The 22,480-nt window shown below is 37.0% G+C and overlaps 1 long non-coding RNA gene and 1 pseudogene across 1 annotated transcript in view; both read left to right on the top strand.

Moving 5' to 3' along the window:
• LOC148107662 (uncharacterized) overlaps positions 1-22,480 on the top strand; it is a 250,994-nt gene that overhangs the window by 7,520 nt on the left and 220,994 nt on the right. The gene's annotated exons all lie outside the window — the stretch shown is intronic.
• LOC123793875 (nascent polypeptide-associated complex subunit alpha pseudogene) lies at positions 19,325-19,953 on the top strand (annotated as a pseudogene).

The following is a 22,480-nucleotide window of genomic DNA, read 5'->3' as shown; positions in this document are numbered from 1 at the left end:
TCTAGACTCTGTTGAGTTTTGCAAGAAGGCTTATAATTCTCATTCTCATAATGAGCCCAAGGAAAATGCATCATTTGAACAAGTGACACTAGACTGTAGGGATTTATTAGCTTTGAACTAGCATGACTGTGCTAGAGATGATTGAAAGGAATTGTATTCACCAGCAGCTCAAGATTTGAAATGAAAACTAAAGCATGAACAACACTGTTCTCACTTCCTGTCGCCCCTAGTAAATTTTTCTAATTGTTTTTGTATATGTGATATCAAGATGTAAATTATTCATGCCTAGTGTCCCTTTCCATATGATTTACTGCTTTGACTCTCATGTCACAGGTAAGTTTGATTTTCTGAAAGCTGTACAATGAAGTAATAAAAACAGCCAGTTGATTTAATTGTAGAAGACCCCAAATGTCAGAGGAGTGTGCCCTTGGTTAAATATCAAAGCAACTCTTACTGTGATGAGGATTGTAGTGGGGAGGAAGGGTAAATTGGATGTGGCCCTGGATGCAGATTGAGAGGTTACCAGACTGTCTCCCACTGCCACTAGACGTGGTTCAGCTTATGCCTTCTCTGGGATTTCAGGTGGAGGGATTTGAACACACAATATACTTTAAAGATTATTCCTGTTGTTTAAGAGTTCCAAGAATAAGGTAATCATTAGAAGATTTCAGACATAATTCATAATCTACCTCATTCTTCCTCCTACCCCAGATGTTTGTTTGATTTTTTTCTTAAGTTTTTAATTCCAGTTAACATACAGTGTTACATGAGCTTTAGGTGTACAAGATAGTGATTTCACACTTCAATACATCTCCTGGTGCTCCTCACGACAAGTGCACTCCTTAGTCCCCATCACCTTTTTCACTCATCCCCCACCCACCTCCCTGTGGTAACCATCAGTTTGCTCTTTGTAGTTAAGAGTCTGTTTCTTGATTTGCCTCTCTCTCTTTTTCCCCCTTTGATCTTTTGTTTTATTAAATTCCACTATGAGTGAAATTATATGGCATTTGTCTTCCTCTGACTGACTTATCTCATTTAGTATTATACTCTAGCTCCATCCATGTCATTGCAAATGGCAAGATTTCACTCCTTTTATGGCTGAATAATATTCAGTTTCTCATATATATATGTGTGTATGTGTATATGTATATGTATGTATATGTGCCACATCTTCTTTATCCAATAAGTGGATACTTAGGTTGCTTCCATGTCTTGGATATTATAGATAATGCTGAAATTAACATAAGGGTTAATTTGAATTAGTGTTTTTGTATTTTGGGGAATATCTAGTAGTGCAATTGCTGGATCATAGGGTAGTTCTATTTTCAACTTTTTGAGGAAACTTCATACTGTTTTCCACAATGGCTATACCAGTTTGCATTCCCACCAACAGTGCATGAGTCTTCTTTTTCCTCCACATCCTCAACAGTCCTTGTTGTTTCTTGTGTTGTTGATGGTCTTTATTTTGTTGAGGTATGGTCCCTCCAAACTTAGTTTATTGAGGGTTTTTATCATGAATGGATGTTGTACTTTGTCAGATGCTTTTTTTGCATATATTGAAATGATCATATGGTTCTTATCTTTTCTTTTATTGATGTCATGCATCATGTTGATTGATTTGCAAATACTGAACCACCCTTGCAACCCAGGAATAATTCCCACTTGATCATGCTGAATGATTTTTTTAATGCATTTTGGATTCAGTTTGCTAATACTTTGTTGAGGATTTTTGCATCTGTATTCATCAGGGATGATTTTGTTTTTAAATCACTCCCTGGGTATACCAAGAAGCACAGTGCTGTGAACTGGGGTCTCGGTCAGAGATCTTTCAGCAAAGATGCTCTGTTTGTCCTTTGTAACTAACAGTTCCCAAATGCTTCCTGACCTAGTAATAAGATAGCCTCATAAAACTGGTAGGTAAGAGCAGATTAAAGACTCCTTTTTTCAGAAAGGAGAAAACTGCTGCCAAACGCGAGAGACTTCTTAAGAATCATGGGGATTAAGAGCTGGGATGCGCCTTGGAAATGATCCTTGTGTTCAGATGATAAACCAGAGGCCCAGAGAGGTGGAATGAATCGCCTGGGATTAAACAGATAAATTGTGGAAGAGATCTTTTTGTCTCAGCCCAGTGCTCTTAAGTTTCAAGGAGGGTGCTGTGGGGGCTGTGGAGCAAAAGTGAAGTACGCTAGTCGAAGCAGGCAGAATACATGCAGTTATGATGTCACAGGGCATCTCTGTTGACCCACATCTCAGTACTAGACCATGTGCAAATCTGATAAGCTGGTGTGTGTTCAGGCGCACGTGTCCGTGTGTTTATATTTTTAAAATGTTTCTAATGGCATGCACATAGGAATTTCCTTTTGGGGTATTATGAATCAATTAATTATTTTCTTTTGGGAACCTGTTTCAAATTTCTTAATCTTATGCAAGTTATAGTATGGAAGACTCTTGAATGTTTTTTGAGATCAGCCAGTTGTACCAACCTTATAATAAAATTGTGTTGCTTTCATTGATTATTACTTTTTTTCCATTAAAGGCCCCAAAATTGTCCTTTTCCAAGCTTCTTTGAAATTTGGAAAGGAACATCCAACTCACTAGTCTGGTCTCTGATTCTTTGGTCCCCTTTTTTGGCTATAGAATATTTTTATTTTCTCTTGAACTCTTTCTTGAAGAACTCAAAGTGGCCTGACAACAGCTTAGAGGTCTTACCAATAAGGGTCTGGGCACAGTGAGGGGTGGATTCTATGGGCTGGCCCACCTATACTCTGCCAGACAGATGCGGAGACTTGGAGGAATCAAGGGAGGAAACTGAGGCAATGTCTGTGTGGGGAAGGTGGCTCTTACAACCATGTGTTGTTGGTTCTTCTGGAGTGTTCTAGTTAGAGGTTAAAGTATCAGATTCCTGAATGGTGACTAAAATTGGTTTCCTTGCTGTGCCAGAGATTCTGTAAGCTATCTAGTACCCTATAATAAAACAATTTCAGTTTGTGTTAGTCTTCTCAGGCTGCCATAACAAAACCATAGACCAGGTGGCTTAAGGAACAGAAATCTATTTACTCTCAGTTCCAAAGGCTAGAAGTCCAACGTCAAGGTCCAATGGGGTCGTTTCTGGTGAGAGCTCTTTCTGGCTTGCATTTGATTGCCTTCTTGCTGTACCCTCACATAGCAGAGAGGGAGCAAACTGTTTGGTGTCTCTTCTTAGAAGGACAATTTTACTTCTGTAAAGGCCCATCTCCAAATATGGTCACATTGGGCGTTAGCACTTAAACATATGAATTTGGGGGGCATACAATTCAGTCCATAGTGCAATTTAATCTACTAGAATGGATTCTGGTTTATGGCAGTGAAGAACCTTGACCAAAATACATGGGGTAAATTTCTGTTTTAAAATTTGAATTTAGAAGAACCAGATACTATGTACAATCTTCTTCAGCACATTTGATCTTGACTCTTTACTATCAATGTTAAATCTACTAAATATCCCTTAACAGTAAGTATGGAAACAAAATAGAAGCTGAAGATTCCTATTTTTTTCTGTTAATGTATTATTTCAAATTTTTAATAAAACTTACTGGGGTATAATCCACATACAATAAAATTAATACACTAATTTTAAACATTATGTGCACTGGGTGTTATACGTAACTAACGAATCAGTGAACACTACATCAAAAAATAATGATGTACTTACTATACAGTGGCTAACTGAACATAATGAAAAAATTTAAAAATACAGTGTAATAAGTTTGACTAATTATACATGGAACCACTATCACGTATTAGATGTAGAACATTTCCACCACTCCAAAACATTTCCTTACGTGCTTTCCCATTGATAAGTAAGTTTATAAATTGAAGCTGTAGATTGGACCGTAACCCAACCCAGGCAATCCCTAATCAAATTTCTATCACTATAATTTAGTTTTGCTTGTTCTTGAATTTCATATAAATGTAATCTTATAGTATGAGTCTTTTATTCTGGCTTCTTTCACCTAAATATTTTTGAGGCTCATCCATGTTGTGGAATATATACGTATTCCATTTCTGTTTTATTTTTTGAGAAGCATTCCATTGTTGGCCATAACTTGTTTATCTGCTGACCTATTGATGGATATTTGAGCTGTTTCCAGTTTTTGGTTGTAATAAATAAAACTGCTGTGATCATTCAAATGCAAGTCTTTTTGTAGATGGAGTTTTAATTTTTCTTGTATAAATACCTAAGAGTGGAATTGGGTCATAATGTAAGTTTATGTATAACTTCATAAGAAACTGCCAAATGTTTTCCAAAGTCGTCATACCCTGTTACCTTCCCAGCAGCAAAATTAAGAGATGGAGATCCATGTCTTCACTGATTCCTGCTATTTTTTTAGCCATTTGTGTAGGCACGTAGTAATCTTAGTGCACTTTGTGGTTTTTTTGTGACTAAGAAGAGATTTGCTTATTTCATATTTCCTCTAGTTCCATATCTACTTTCTTTACTTTTAGTCTTTATATTTTTCCTTTATTCTGGCTGTAGTGTGTCTTGGGTGATGCTTATTTTCTTATGTGTCAAAGGTTATGTGCAAGTCTTGCATTTATTATTAATAACCTTTTGAATTTAAGCTTATTAGAAAGATCCTCTGTATGCCACCTTGACTTCTGAAAGACCTTTTTGTTTTTTTCCTCATGATATAGGTTATAGTAAGAGCCAGAATTCCTTGCCTTGTAGAATCATCATAGAAGCTGTTGCTTTTTCTATTATTTTGAAATTTGCCTTGTAAATTTATAAACTCATGGTAGAGACTGGACCAAACTCATACTTTTCATTCTTTCAATTATTTATTTATAAATTCAACAACAACAAAAAACCAACCTGTCGTTTACTTATTCTGTGCTAGGCATCTTTCCAGGCAAAAGTGATACAACAATGAACAAAGCAAACATATAGTATTGGGGGAAGATTCTAGATGCCATATAACCTAGATATTTTCTATTAGTCTTTTTTTTGCAATTTAATTAATTAGTGCTGGATTGCTTAAACATATTTATTGAGTACTTATGTAAGACACTGCAGGGAAACAAAAGGAATGAATAAATTCAGTGGATTTTTAGTCTTATATGGGGAATAGTTACTAGTTGAGTAAAAATGACATATCAGGAATGACACTAGATGCAAGGAATACCCTTGTCAGGAAAACAAGTCATGGTTCTGGTCTTTACCTAGGTGTGGCAAGGGGAGGGAGACATAATTCATTATTCAGATATGGAATATAACAAGAAAATCCAGTATGGTAGGTGGCATGTGTTGTTCAGGGAAGACCTTGCAGAGGAAGTAAAATCTGAGTCAAACCCAAGAAGGAATCAACCAAATGGAAAGGAGAGAACATTAAGGCCCTCATCCAGAGGGAGCATGACATGTTTGAGAAGGTGGTAAAGGCCACTGTGGCTGGAGTTGGAGAAGAAAGCACACAAACATTAGTTTTGCTCTTTGCAATCTGGCTTTTGCTGTGGTTATCTACTGCCACTGCTCCTGCCAAGGTCAGCAGTGATCTTCTAGCTGTGAAATCTAATGGGTGCTTTTCATTCTTCATACTACTTGGACTCTTTCCATCACTGAACACTCCCTCCAATATGAAACTTCTGCCTTAATTTTAGGATGTCACAACTGACGATGCTTTTACTTCTCCATGATTCCTTCTCAGTCTACTCTTCTGAATGACAGGTGAGCTTCCCCATATTTTGGCTGCTGTCAGTCCCTTTTGGTGCTCCGCCTGTCCCCATCTAGTCGTGTGTGATGTCATGACGTGTGGCGTCTGTGCGACAGGAAAGCGCTGTGCTCCGCTTCAGTAATTATAGTGGCTGAAAAGGGTCTCCAAGAGTTTTAGAAGTAATTGTGTATCCAAGTTTCAATTAGGTATAACTTTTCCCTCTATTTTACGTTTTTAACCAAGTATACCTTGCTAAAAGCTTTATTCTTCCCGTTTGTTTCCAGTGTAGCCAGGCACTGTATTAGATACTATGGAACAAGACTCTGAAGTTTTCTGCTGTAATTGTGCTTCTAGACTCAACCCACAGGCCATCTTTTCCTAGAAATCTTTCCTGAACCTTGGTACTTTGCTAGGTACTCTGATTATGAGGCATTATCATACCACATGCTTTCCTCTTGCATGTTTAATATCACACTGGAAGCATCAGTGTACTTTTATCTTCCTTTCCAAGTCGTGAACTCCCTCCTTTATTTATCTACAATGCCTAATCCAGGGCCTGCCAACAGAGCTGGTACATAACACACCACACACCCCCCTAGCCTCATTATTCACACATTTATTATTTCCAAATTTGCCTAATCACTAAAATTTATTTGTAATAGCAAACCCAATAATCCCAGTGCCTTTGCAGTCATTCACAGACTTGTGCAGAGTCGTGAAAGTTTGAGTCGCCTGATGTGCATGTTCCCAGCTGAGGCTGAACAAGGACATACTCTGCCTTCTTGTTTCTACTCTCACACTAAGCGAGTGTCCTTCTTACAATCTATGTAGCATCATTTTTTTTTTTTTTTGTATTTTTGTGCTTCTTGTTGGGACGTTATTGCTTAAAAGGTCCCTCAACTGTATTTTGAAGTACTTTCTAGTGTTCCTAAGTGCAGAGGCTGTGATGTGCCTTATGGAGAAAACAGTGTGACAGATAATTTTCATTCAGGCATGAGATTTTAGTATTGTTGGGTGTGAGTTCAGTGTTAATGAATTAACAATATATATTAAGTAAGGTATTTTCAAACACAAATGCATACAAAACAAGGTTATGTGTTGATCAAAATGTTAACAGCGATGTGTGGCCAAAGGCTTATAGGAATTCACCCTGAATTTCCCCTAGGAGTTCAGTATTTGCTGATTCAGTGACTGCAGTGACTTAGTAGAACATATACAGCTGTAACAAAGAATGAGAATCTACTGTGTGGGTATCTTGTGAAAAGACAATGGGAGAAATAAATAATATACAAAGATTGTTCAAAAGAGGGAGAGATATTATCTTCTTAAAAATAATAGAATATGTTTCATAGGGGAGTTGCTCTTCATGATAATCCTTAAATGAAGTATAGAATTTGAACAGGTAGAGACGGATCTAAGGGAATTCTAATAGAAGGTAAGAAAACCAAGTCAGAGGTTTGGGAATGTTCAGGAATATCTAGGTGGCTTAGCTCAAGCGTAGAGTGCAGATTAGGAGGTTAGTGCTGTATTGTGTTGCGTCTTATGTGGGAAGGTAAAACGTTTGTGGTTTATTTACCATTCATTACTAATTCCGTATTCAGCCTTTGTGCTTAAAATAGTGCCTTGTATCCTCTCCTAATTTTCCAGTGAATTATTTATTAAGATAAAAATAAAAGCCAAAATTCACGATAACACACAGGATAGTTCTAATGATCAACACTGCCAGACTTTGGAAAGAATTTCCAGCAAGTAAAAGACCATTGGAAAGGACTGCCTCCTGGAAACAAGAGCAGACAGAGTTGCTGGTCCTGATTCAGACATGTAAGGTCTTTAATTGGGCAGTCATCTCTTCTATGCGAGTGTTGCTTTTGGACCAGCCAGAACACTGTTCCTTCTTCCTTTAGAAACACTAATATGCCATAGTCTCAGAAAACAAGTGGGAAAAAGACAAGGAAGTGTGGGAATGGCATGATCACATAACAATATATTCCAGGTTGGGAGTTTTTCTGTCTTAAATGTTGAAAATTGATCTAGGGGTCAGGCACATAAGCAGTCATGCTTTTGTAACACAGGCATGGGTGGGTAGCGGTCAGGGTCAGTTGAAAATCCTAAAGGGGATATTTACATGGAGAGGACAGCACTGGGGAGAACTGTGAACTCAGAGGTGAACACAGAAAGATGGGAAAATGATGCCTGAAACTCACTCCCCTCCCTCCGAGTTCCTGTCCCTTGATGAATCCAACCAGAAGCCAGAAGGCAAAGAAAAATTTTGATTTAGTCTACATGGATCAGTTTCCCAGGGCATAGAGGAGGATAGAGACTGGTGGAAAATGGATCTGAAATCCCTAAAGGGCAGAACATGCACATACATATTATATAGATGCTATAATATATCTAAGCCATCAAGTTCCTTAAAATCCATTGCACAGTATAATGTGCAGTATAACTCAGCTTACTTTGATAGGCCTATAGTCCAGATTTCTATTTATGGCTAGTACTAATTGCTGAAATCAGTTATTAAGATTGATTAATCTAATTCCCTTTAGATTTAAGAGAACGGTTAATTATCTGTCTTCAGTAGTTTAATGCTAAGGCTGCCTAAAGGTAGAACACTTAGCGCTTTGAATATATTAGTTCTGTATTCCTTTGGTCCTGGATAAGAGAATGACATATTCTGGAAACTGTCCTGAGCGAGGAAATTACCAAGTGAAAATGTTCTAATGCTAAATCGGGAGACTTCCTAATATAGCTTCCTCTGATACATAAAAAGCTTGGAAGTCATCACAACAGAGGGATAATGTTAGCAAAGAAGTGGAAACTCGAATAATCAAAAGAAAGTCCAAGAAATCAAAAATATAGTAACAGAAATGAAGAATGCTTTTGATGGGCTTATCAATAAATAAAACTCATCTGAGGAAAAAATTAGTGAACTGAATACATGTCAGTAGAAACATTCTAAATTAAGATACAAAGAGAAAAAGAATAATAATAATAATAATAAAACCAGAACATTCAAGAATTGTGCGACAACTGCAAAAGATATAACATACATCTAATTAAATTACCAGAGGGAGAAGAAAGAAGAGAGCAGAAGAAATATTTAATGATGGCTGAGAATTTCCCCAAATCAGAGATACCAATTCACAAATTTGGTTAGCTCAGAGAACACCCAGAAGGATAAGTATAAAAACAAATCTATCCCCGGAGTTATTATATTTGAATTGAAGGAAACAAAGAGAAAATCTTAAAAGAAGCCCAGATGCTGAGGGTATTCATGACCAGAAGACGTTCCCTGAGACAAACATTGTAAGTAGTTTCTTCTTGAAGAAGAAAAAGGACAGGTCAGAAACTTGGCTCTACATAAGGAAAGGAAGAGCATTGGATTATAGTCCTTAAAGTAATAATAATAACAACACTGTATCGGGTGATTATAGCAAATGGTTAAGTGAAATAAATGGTAGAGTATTAGTCTGCTCTGGCTACTATAAATAAAATGCTACCTGTTGGGTGGCTTGAACAGCAGACATTTATTTCTCACAGTTCTGGGAGCTGGGAAGTAAGACCAAGGTGCTGGCCTGTTTGGTTCCTGGTGAAGGTCCTCTTCCTGGAGTATAGATGGCTACTGTCTTTCAGTGTCTTCACATGGCTAAGAGAGAAAGTGTGCTCGTTTTTGCTTTCTTTTCTTCCTCTTCCCATCATAAAATCATGCCCTACCCTCATGACTCCTTCTAAATGTAATTACTACCCAAAGGCCCTATCTCCAAATACCATCACATTGGAGGTGAAGGATTCAACATATGAATTTCTGCAAGGGGTATGAGGGGTACACAATTCAGTTGATAGCGGATAGCAGTGTCATAAGGGTTAAGGGAACTATTAGAAATACTCTGTTGTAAGGTCCTTGAAGTGGTATAGTGCTATTTGAAGGTGAAACTGGCTTAATTGAAAGTATACATTACAATAAAAAAATCCATGGCCATTTTTTAAAAAAGAGGTATAATTGATATGCTAGGAGAGGTGATAAAATGCTCAATTAAAATGAGAGAAGCCAAAAAAAAAAAAAAAAAGAGAGAGAGAGTAAACAAAAAGGAACAAAACACAAATGCAAGGAATAGAATAGTTACAAACATCTTAGATATTAGTCCAATTATATCAGTAATCACTGTTAAGTCTGGATGGTCTAACTACACTAATAAAAAGATTATCAGAATAGATAAAATAAGATTAGCTATATGTTGTCTGCTTGAATCCTATTTGAATATAAAACTCAGGTGAAAAGTAAAAGGACGCAGAAAGTTGTACAATGCCAACACTTAATGCTATGCGTATGGCAGAAGTTTAAGAAGCAGGAGTGCTGGGGGCTCTGTCAGATAAGCATTGGACTCTTGATTTCCACTCAGGTCATGATCTCCAGGTGGTGAGATCGAGTCCTGTACAGGGCTCTACACTCATCAGCGAGTCTCCTTAGATTCTCTCTTTCCCTCTGCTCCCCCTACTTTCACTCTTTTTCTCTCTAAAGTAAATAAATGAATTAAAAAAACAAAGAAATGGAGTCAGATTTACATGCTGTTGCTTTCATAATCGAAAAATCTAGAGAATCCAGCATTCACCAAAATTCTGTTTTGTTTTATTTTTTCATTCACCAAAATTCTGATGCTGAGAGGAAATAGAAAATTGCAGTTTTAGCATTAATTCTTAGGGATGGTAATTTCACTACTGCACGTAAAAAGCAAACATCAAAATACATTAGATTAATTCTTCAGAGTTTTCCACAATTCATGTTCAGTGATATTTTAGATCACATTTGTCGTGAAGAATAACAGAAGGCTAATGTGACAAGCAGAGAAAGAGTAATCTTAAATAGGTTGACTACACAATTTCCTCCTCTCTTTGCTCTTTTAAACTGGGCTGCATCAGTCATGAGGCCCTCCCCTTCAGCATTAGTGACTTCATTTGGATATTAAAAGTAAAGTCACTCTATCTGATAAGGAATCACAAAAACATTTATTCTGACTCTCTGAGGAGGATAGTTGGTGAGCATTCTAACAGCTGACATGATGTTCTTTCTTATGACACTCCTCTGATTATCATTTCGAAGTGCCACCCTCAGACTACTCTTCTCTTTGTCTTGTCAAGAAATGATGTTGAAAATATGAAAGGTTACTAAGTGCTTTTGTGGAAATAACAAGGCAAAATACACTATTTTAAAATTTTTCCATGCCAAAAAACAAAAGAGCACATCATGTCATGTCTCTCCATTTATAATCTTATAATGTGTATCTTGCTAAAATGTATTTTACTGAAAGGATTCCTTTTAGAGGGAGTAGCACACAGATTTTCCACCTTGACTTTAATACACACCTAATTTCCTTCCAATGACATTTTAAGGATTTAGAATATTTTTTTATATGGCAGACTGAATTTTGGAAACTGTTTAATCAGGCTGTAAGCACATTGGGTTTATAAGCACAGCTTGAGTTTAGAGAAAGGTTCACTACTTTGTAGCTGTTTATAAATTTCTCATGGAAATGAAAGCCTCATATGTTCCATAAGAACATTAAAGAACACTTCAGGTATATGACATACTTTGTGATTTTCTGTACATGTATTCTTAATACCAAAAGGTGTTGAATACCTGAATCCTTGTGCTCTGTAAGTAAATGACTATGATTGCACCAAGAAATTAGCCTGTCTTACTACAGGCATACTTATCCCTAGAGTAGAGATAATGCATTGAATAGTTTCCTTGCCCATCTCACAGAACTATTTGGTGATGAAATAAGCATATACATACATTTTATATTATAGACATAATGAACATATTCATTCTCTCCATATATATTTGTATCTTTTCTGTGCTCTCTTTTATATTTGTAAATGTCTTCTGTTCTTGAAGTAACCCTTATTGCTATATAGTACCTTAATTCTAGCCTGTTTTCGTGTGTTGTTGAGCAAGTAGTACTAGGTAAATACAGCTTGGCTTACAGAAAGTCTAACAATAACTGGAGAAATTTCTCTTTGCTTCCCTCTTGTAGGGAAAATATAAATAAACACACAAGTTAGAATTCTGCATAGTGCTGTTTATTTTAAATGTCTGCCGGTCGGCTTCCACAGGCAGCTCGTTACATTTCATTTCTGGGGTAAGTGACCTACATCTACACTGTAAACTTTTCCAGGGTCTCAGGGGACAAAACTGTTATATGAAAATGGTGTGTTATTCAATCGATGGTTTTATGAGAGAGCAGCATCTGTAAATTTACAAACACTGACAGAGGTTAAAAGCAAGTGAGAGGGGAGCTGCAAGTCTATAGCTAATCTTGGTTTGCACCAACAGGGAATCGGCCATCTCAGCCAAGCTTGCACTGGAACTAAAGACTGCTGACTCTATTACTAGAATTCAGTGTGACTGCCTTGTCTTCTGCTTGAGGCATGAACAATTTATTTTTAAGAAGAGTTACTGTCTCACATAACTCTTTAGTCTGGCTGTTTGTTTAATCAATACTTTATGAAACTGTGCCACTGTTTTTACTTACTAAGATTCTAAGAGGTATCAATAGGAGAGTTACCTTCATCATCCCAGACAAGCAAAACCAAAGTCTTAAATATTTGATATTTTATTTGGCTTTGAAAAGTAAACCACCAATACAAGATAAGTCTGGAACGTCTTGTAGTACCAGAAAGTGAAGAAGTATTCAACACAAAACAAAACAAAACCCAAAAGGATGAGGACAAGTCATAGAGACGCAGGAGCCAACCTGAAATAGCTCTCAACTGGCAAAGCTGGAACAAATGACAAAATGATAATGTAGTACTGGAACATAACCCAAAGTATAAAATAAATATATGTGTCTATACTGATAGTAAAATGATTAAAAATAAATAAATGAGGGAGAAGTTACAGAAGAATTCCAAATAATATATGTAGCTATTTCACTTTACAGAAGGTACAGCTTTAATCCCCCACATACCATCCCCCACCCACCATGGACAGGCCTTGGTGACTCAATTCCATAGACTAGAGTAGGGGGGGGAGCAATGCCAGATTGGGAAAACCCAGCATAAACTACCTTAAACCAGTGATGAAAATTCATCTGCAGTGATGTCATGTGGATATCATGTATTCCTGATAGGATGTGACAATACAAGCATTTCATCCCTGTGATTCCTCCCAAATCTATAAACCAGACGATCATGAGAAAGACATCAGGGAAACCCGGACTGGGGGGTGTTCTGTGGAATAACTGGCCAGTATACCTCAAGATTCTCCAGGTCATGAAGAAGGAAAGGCTAGGAACTGTCACAGATGAGAGGGAATGTGGGAGACATGACAATTAAATGTGCTGTGATGTCCTTTATTTGGTACTTGATTTGGAATAGAAAGATGACATTGATGCAAAAGCTATTTGAAGTTTTGTTTTGTTTTGTTTTTGATTTATTTATTTGAGAGAGAGAGAATGAGCTAGAGAGAGTACAAGCCAGGGGAGGGGCGGAAGGAGAAGAAGGAGCAGACTCCCTGCTGAGCAGGGAGCCAGCCTTATGTGGAACTTGATCTCAGGACCCCAGGATCATGACCTGAGCTGAAGGCAGACGCTTAATTGACTGAGCCACCCAGGTGCCCATGGAGTTTAGTTAATAATAATCTGCAATGGATTGAATGATCACCCACTCAGAAGATATGTCAATGTCCTAATAACCCCTGGGATTTGTGAATGTTACCTTACTTGGAAAAAGTATCTTTGCAGATATAATTAAGGGTATCCAGATAGGATAATTGGATTATCTGGGTGGCTTAAATCCAATGACAAGTTTCTTATAGGATAAGCACAGAGATGAGAAGGTAGCAGTGTGGTCATGGAGGTGGCGATTGGAGCCACAAATCAGGAAATTCCAGCAACCACCAGAAGCTGTCAGAGGCAACGAATAGAATCTCCCTCAAGATCTTCAGAGGGAGTGTGACCCTGGAAACACCTTGTTTTTATTCTCTGGCCTCCAGAACTGTGGGAGAATATGTGTTGGTTGTTTTAAACTACAGGGTTGTGATAATTTGTTACAGCAGCCTTGGGAAACTAATACATGTTACCAATGTCAGTTTCTTGTTTTGAATAATGTACTGTGGTAATGTAAGATGTTAATAATAAAGGAAATTAGATGAGGGGTATATAGAAACTCTCCGTACTATCTTTGCAACTTTTCTGTAAATCTAAAATTACTCCAAAATAAGAAGTTTATTAACCCCCCCAAACTCAACTCAAAGAAAGGTGTGAATTTTACTTCTGCTTTGTTATGAGTCAGCGTTGATATTTCTTTTTAATAATGTGACTACTATGTCATTAAATGTCTTGCATATAAAACCAAACATTTCTAGAAAAATCTTTCAAATGGGAAACATTGGTTTGGCAGTTGCCGGGTTTGGAACAATACATTTGCATATGGATTTCACTGTGTTTCAGAGCTAACGTAGTTTTTCTCTGGTCTGTAATTGATTGAGGTGAGTGATCTTAACCAGTGGTACAAATGATGCTTAAACACCTAAGTATCACTTGACCTTCAGTAGACTATAAATTTACTCTATCCTGTTTCCTTATTCATTGATCACCAGTCAGGATTTAACCACTGATCCAAATCAATTAGCTTTTCTTGTGTCTTCCTTATTTTAACTAAAAGTGCATGACTCAAATTTGCAAGGAAAGCTGAACATATTGTACAAGTTTCTTTAATTTAAAAAAAACATCAAAATTGTTATCATGATCACCTTACACTGCTCAGACCAAAGAAGAACCATTTGGGCATCACCAACTAGCCTGAGGAATGTTCTGTAAAATTAAGTTTCGTCTTTAAGTATATGAATGACTCAGGGCAGAATTTGAGGATTATTGTAGTATTTCATAAGGAAGTGATGACTTAAGGTATGGCTAACGATCCCTCAAAGTCAACCAACTGCAGATCTAAAAGGGTCAGTTAAATACCTAGACACAAGTGCTTAATACTCGGAACAAGAATCCATTTTTGGACAGCATGTTAGTAACTATAAAGCACCACAATAGCCTTGCTGCTATTTTGCAGTTATCATTGGTACTTCATTGACTACTTTATAAAACTTCTGTGGGCTTCTCATGCTCTCAGCTTCACTTACTGCTTCAATCACAGTGAATTATGAAATGCTATATAGAAAATGCAATGTAACATTTTTTTAATAAAAGGATTTGTGTCACTTAAGTAATCAATTCATGTCTAGAAAAAATACCAGATATTGTTATAACAAAATTTTTGCTAAACAGTTTTGTATAATACAAAATTAAAACAGTCAAGACTATAAGTTTTTAGGATAATAGGCTTTTTAATTTAGTTATGATAAAGCAATGATTTTATGGGAGAAAGCCTAATAACACCATGATTCATGATTCAACTATTTTTTTTAAGTTTTCTTAGTTCAGAAAACTCTAACCAAGTCCTTTTAAGGATGAGTCTCCTTGATTTATTATTTGTGAGAACACTAATTTTTAAATCTGTAGTTTGTCTGGTTTTTATATAGGTATATTTGGCCAAAGTACCCTTATTTCCAAATAAAAGCCCCTATTTGTGCTTTAAGGCAACAAAAGACTCTCAGATTGATAAAATCAAAAACAAACAAACAAAAACACTATAAAGTGATCGAGGCTGATAGGGAAAACAAAAAAAAGGCCAAGTCTGTTATTTTAATAGTCAATCTTTGAAATGTATATAGTGAACCCATGGCCAAGAAAAAAGTTCTCCCATGAAATATAATGAAACTAAATAAAACATGCTGGTGATATGTCTCTCCTGATGTTCACGGTCATAGGGCCCACTTACTATTAATCAGTGACATTTATTGAGTTAACCCACTACTCTCTGAGTTCTTCTAGTGGGACCTACCTGAGAGTGACCTAAAGAGAGAGTATGTCACAGTTTCATGTCCTCCCCTCCCCTCCCCATTCCTCCCCATTCCTCCCTCCTCCCCTCCCATCCCCTTCCCTCCCCTCCTCTCCTCTCCTCTCCTCTCCTTTTCTCTTTTCTTTTTTCTCTTCTCTTCTATTTTCTTTTCCTACTCCCTCCCTCCTTCCATCCCTCCCTCCCTCACTCCCTTCCATCCTTCCTTCATTCGCTTTTATTATTATTTATATTTTTGCTATAGTTGCTATTATTTATATAATGCTCATTATAATGTCCTCATAATCTTTCCAGGAATTGAGACCAGGCTTTCTCAACTTTAGTACAAATGATGTTCTGGCCAGATAATTTTTTTGTTATGAGGGAATGTCTTTTGCATTGTAGGAGGAGGCCCTGCGATGGTTAATTTTGCGTGTCAGCTCAGCCTGGCCATGGCACCCATATATTTGTTCAAATGTTATTCTAGATATTTCTATGAATGTATTTTTCTGTATGAGAATAACATTTGAATTGGTGGACTTTGAATAAAACATATTGCCCTTTATAATGTGGTTGGGTCTCATCCAATCAGGTGGAGGCCTCAGCAGAATAAAAGCTGATGTCTCCCAAACAAAAAAGAATTCGGACTTGAACTGTAAACTTTCCCCGAGCCTCCAACCTGCTATCCTACCCCATCATATCTTGGACTTACCAAGCCTCCAAAATTGTGTGAGCCAATTCCTTAAGTAAATCTCTCTATATATCTATATCTATAGCTACCTGTATCTATAGCTATATATCTAGATATATCTCCTGTTGATTCTATTTCTCTGGAGAACCCTGAAAAATCCAGAATTTGGTACTGAGAAATGAAGTGCTGCTATAACAAATACCTGAAGGTGTGGAAGTGGTCTTGGAACTAGGTGATGGGCAGAAGCTGGCAGACTTTTGGGATGCACGTTGACAAGAGTCTAGATTGCATTTAAGAAGTTGTTGGTAGAAATATAGACATTAAGGTTGTCTCTGGTGAGATCTCAGATGGAAATGAGAAACATGTTATTTGGACATTGGAGGAAAGTGGAGAGGAATTTGGCTGAATTGTGTTCTCGTGTTATGTGGAGCTGAGGAGATTTTTAAGTAAAGCATTGAAAATGTGATCAGATAATTATTGAACCTTACAATTTAATGGAATTTTCCCTGATAGGTTTTGAACTTGATTCAGACCCCTCGTCCCTTTTTCTTTCATTTTTCTGCCTTTTAGAATGAGAATGTCTGTCTTATGCTTGTCCACCATTATATTTTGAAAGTACATTACTTGTCTGTTTTCACAGATCATAATTGGAGAGAAATTTCTGCCTCAGGATGAATCATATCCTGAGTCACATCCCCACTTCATTTAGATGATATTAGCTCAGATTTGGAACTTAAGGTTGATGCTAGAATGGGTTAAGAATTTGCGGCTGTTTATGGGGAGGAGAGCAGAAAAGAATGAGTTCAAACTTAAATGACCATCAACTTAATATAGGTTCTATTTGCAGAAGTAGTTATATACAAACCTAATGATAACCATAGATCAAAAACCAGTAATAAACATGCAGAGGATAAAGAGAAGGAAATCTAAATATATCACTAAAGAAAATCAGCAAAACAAGAAAGGGAGTAAGACAAAAAAGAGTCAGAGGAAATCTCCAGAAACAACCGCAAAACAAGTAATAAAATGACAATAAATACATATCTATCAGTAACTACTGTGAATGTAAATGGGCTAAATGCTCCAATCAAAAAACATAGGGTGTCGGGGGCACCTGGGTGGCACAGCGGTTAAGCGTCTGCCTTCAGTTCAGGGTGTGATCCTGGCGTTCTGGGATCGAGCCCCATGTCAGGCTCCTCTGCTGGGAGCCTGCTTCTTCCTCTCCCACTCCCCCTGCTTGTGTTCCCTCTCTCGCTGGCTCTCTCTCTCAAATAAATAAAAATTAAAAAAAAATAATAGGGTGTCGGAATGGTTAAAACACCAGAATCATCTATATGCTGCCTCCAGAGACACATTTTAGACCTTAAGACACCTGCAGATGGAATGTGAGGGAATAGAAAAACATGTATTGTGCAAATGGATGTCATAGGAAAGTCAGAGTAGCCATACTTATATCAGACAAACTAGACTTTAAAACAAAGACTGTATCAGGAGACAAAGAAGGACACTATATAATAATAAAGGGGACAACCCAAGAAGAAGATATAATAATTGTAAATATTTATGCACCCAACACGGGAGCACCCAAATACATAAAACAATAATAAATGTAAAGGAACTAATCTGTAATAATACAATAATAGTAGGGGTTGCTATCACCACACTCACATCAATGGACAGATCATCAAACAGAAAAGAAACTAGAAAAGAGTGGCTTTGAGTGACACACCGGACCAGATGGACTGAATAGATTTATTCAGAACATGCCATTCTAAAACAGCAGAATATACATTCTTTTCAAGTGCATATGGAACATTCTCCAGAATAGATCACATATCAGGCCACAAAATGGGCCTCAACAAATAGAAGAAGATCAGAGTCCTACAGTGCACCTTTTCTGACCACAGCACTATGAACTAGACGTCAACCACCACCCCCACCAACAACAAAAATAAAAACAAAAATACAAAAAACCAAAACTCTGGAAAGACTACAAATACATGGAGATTAAATAATATGCTACTAAGCAATGAATGGCCAACCAGGAAATATAAGAAAAAAGATACATGGAGGCAAATGAAAATGAAAACATAATGGTCCAAAACCTTTGGGATGGAACAAAAGTTGTCCTAAGATGGAGGTATATAGCAACACAGGCCTACTTCAAGAAGCAAGAAGAATCTCAAATAAGCAACCTAACCTTACATCTAAAGGAGCTAGAAAAAGAAGGACAAAGCCTAAAGCCATCAGAAAGAAGGAAATAACCCAGACTATAGCAGAAATAAATGATATTGAAACTAAAAAAATAAAATACAACAGATCGAATGAAACCAGGAGTTGATCTTTTGAAAAAATTAATAAACCTCTAGCCAGACTTATCAAAAAGAAAAGCTAAAGGGCCCAAATAAATAAAGTCATAAATTAGAAAGGAGAAATACAATTATAAGAGAATATTATGAAAAGCTATATACCAACGAATTGGACAACCTAGAAGAAATGGATAATTTCCTAGAAACAAAAAGTACCAAAACTGAAACAGTTAGAAATAGAAAACTTTGACAGACCAATAACCAGCAAAGAATTGAATCAGTAATAAAACATCTCCCAACAAACAAAAGTTCAGGGCCAGATGGCTTCACAGACAAGTTTTACCAAACATTTAAAAGAGTTATTACCTTTTCTTCTCAAACTATTCCAAAAAATAGAAAAAGAAGGAAAACTTCCAATTTCATTCCAGGAGATCAGCATTACCCTGATACCAGCACCAGATAAAGACACCACAAGAAAAGAAAACAAAGGCCAGTATCTCTGATGAACATAGATGCAAAAATCCTCAACAAAATCCTAACAAACCAAACCCGACAACATTAAAAAAATGATTCACCATGATCAAGAGGCATTTATAATTGGGTTGCAAGAGTGGTCCAGCAGTCACAAATCAATCAATGTGATATATCACATTTATAAAAGAAAGGATAATCCTTCTGCAACAGGTATGGGCTACACTCCCACTTGCTCCCTTTCTGTTGCCATCTTGGTTCCATGTTCCCTGCACACAATGCCAGCTGAACCCACAGAAACCATAAAGCAGGAGGTACCATAGCTCCAGACTGAGACTGGGTCTGGAATAGAATCCAACATTAATGAGTCAGAGCTCGAGAAACAAGATTCCACACTGGCAACCACATAAGCCCAGCTGGCAGCAGCAGCTGAAATTGATAAAGAACCAGTCAGTAAAGCAAAACAGAGCCAGAGTAAAAAGAAGGTATGGAAGGCTATGTCTAAAATGGGTCTACGACAGGTTAAAGGGGTTACTAGAGTCACTATCCAGAAATCTAAGAATACTCTCTCTGTCATCACAAAACCAGATGTCTACAAGAGCCCAGTTTCAGATACCTACATAGTTTTTAGGGAAGCCAAGATCAAGGATTTGTCTTAGCTGGCACAACTAGCGGCTGCTAAGAAACTCAGTGTTCAAGTTTAAGCTGTCTCAAACATTCAAGAAAACACACAGACTCCAACTGTACAGGAGGAGAGCAAAGAGGAAGAGGTTGAGGAAACACATGGAGAGGCTAAGGACATAGAATTAGTCACGTCACAAGCAAATGTGTCAAGAGCAAAGGCATCCGAGTCCTGAGGAACAACAGGAATGACATTGTAAATGTTATTATAGAATTAACAATGTAACCATCTGAAAACAAGGACCACTTTTTGGTGTTTCAAAAGAATATTTGCAACTTAGATTGGAATTTGTATTGTTTCTACCATAAATAAAGTTATGGCTTCTTGTAGGATCAAAAATCAATCAAATGATCAATAGAGAGATAGGTAAGAGGATAGGAACCATATATCATGATGGGACTGGAGGAGATTATGCTAAGTGAAATAAGTCAAGCAGAGAAAGACAATTACCATATGGTTTCACTCATTTAGGGAACATACGAAATAGGGAGATCGGTAGGAGAAGGAAAGGAAGAATGAAGGGGGGGTAAACAGAAGGGGGAATGAACCACGAGAGACTATGGACTCTGGGAAGCAAACTGAGGGCTTTGGGGGGGTGGGGGGCTGGTATAGGCCGGTGCCATTAAGGAGGGCACATGTTGCATGGAGCACTGGGTGTTATACGCAAACAATGAATCATGGAACTTTACATCAAAAACTAAGGATGTACTGTATGGTGACTAACATAACATAATTAAAAATTATTATTAAAAAAAAGAACCATATGATTATTTCAGTAGATGCAGAAAAAGCATTTGAGAAAATACAACATCCATTCATGATAATAGCCCTCAACACAGTATGTTTAGAGGGAACATACCTCAACATAATAAAGGCCATATATGAAAAACCCACAGCTAATATCCTTAATGGGGAAAAACTGAGAGCTTTTCCTCTATGGTCAGGAATGAGACAGGGATGTCCATTCTCACTAATTTTATTCAACATAGTACTAAAAGTTATTAGGTATAGCAATAAGACAACAAAAAGAAATGAAACCAGATTGGCAAGGAAGAAGTAAAATGTCACTATTGCAGATGGCATGATACTATATATAGAAAACTGGAAAGACTCCACACACACAAAAAAAAACCCTGCTAGTACTGATAACACAAATTCAGTAAAGTCACAGGATACAAAATCAATATACAGAAATCTGTTGCATTTCTATGCACCAACAATGACACAGCAGAAACAAAGAAAGCAATCCCATTTATAGTTGTACCTAAAACAGTAAGATACATAGGAATAAACCTAATCAAAGAACTGAAAAACTTTGAAAATTATAAAACACTGATGAAAGAAATTGATGACACAAAGAAATGGAAAGACATCCCATGTTCATACATTGAAACAGCAAATCTTTTTAAAATGTTTATACTACCCAAAGCAATCTACAGGTTTAAAGCAATCCCTGTCAAAATACCACCAGCATTTTTCCCAGAACTAGAACAAATATTCCAACAATGTGTATGGAATCACAAAATACTGTGAATAGCAAAGCAAACTTTGAAAAGAAAAGTAAAGCTGGGGACATCAGAATTCTGGACTTCAAGTTATATTACAAAGCTATAGCGATGGGGCTCCTGGGCAGTTAAGTCAGTTAAGTGTCTGCCTTTGGATCAGATCATGATCTGAGGGTCCTGGGATCAACACCTGCATGGGCTCCCTGCTCAGCGGGGCGTCTGCTTCTCCATCTGCTTCTGTAGCCACACGTGCTTTCACTCTCTCTATTTTTCTGAAATAATTAAATAAAATATTTTAACTTAAAAAAGTGAAGCTGTAGTGATCAAAACAGTGTGATACTGGCAGGAAAATAGACACATAGATCAGTGGAATAAGTTAGAAAACCCAGAAATGAACCTACAACTGTATGGTCAATTAATCTTCAACAAAACAGGAAAGACTGTCTATTGGGAAAAAGACTGTCTCTTAAATGGTGTTGAGAAAACTGGACAGCTACATGCAAAAGAATGAAACTGGACATCTTTCTTACACCATATACAAAAATAAGCTCAAAATGGATTAAAGACCTAAATGTGAGTCCTGAAACCATAAAAATCCTAGAAGAGAGCACAGGCAGTAACTTCTTTGACATCAGCTGTAACAACTTCTTTCTAGCTATGTCTCCTGTGGTAAGGGAACCGGGAAAAAATAAACTGTTGGGACTACATCAAAATAAAAAGCTTCTGCACAGCAAAGAAAATAATCAACAAAACTAAAAGACATTCTACAGAACAGGAGAATATACTTTCAAATGACGTATCCAATAATGTGTTAGTATCCAAAATATATAAAGAACTTACAAAATTCAACACCCCAAAACCAAATAATCCAATTAAAAATTGGCAGAGGACATGAATAGACATTTTTCCAAAGAAGGCATACAGATGGCCGACAGACACATGAAAGAATGCTCACCATCACTTACCACCAAGGAAATACAAATCAAAACTACAATGAGATATCACTTCACACATTTCAGAATAGCTAAAATTAACGCAAAAAACAATGTGTTGGCAAGGATGTGCAGAAAGGGGAGCCCTCTTTCAGTGTTGGTGGGAGTGCAGACTGGTGCAGCCAAAAACAGTGGGGAGGTTCTTCAAAAAGTAAAAAAATAGAATTAACTACAACCCAGCAATCACACTACTATGTATGTACTCAAAGAATACAAAAATACTAATTCAAAGAGACACATGCACCCCAGTGTTTA

The sequence above is a fragment of the Ursus americanus genome, chromosome 27 (genome assembly GCF_024610735.1).
Source record: "Ursus americanus isolate L20-20 chromosome 27, mUrsAme1.1.p, whole genome shotgun sequence".
Taxonomy (NCBI): Eukaryota; Metazoa; Chordata; class Mammalia; order Carnivora; family Ursidae; genus Ursus; species Ursus americanus.
This window is presented reverse-complemented; position numbering and strand designations above follow the sequence as displayed.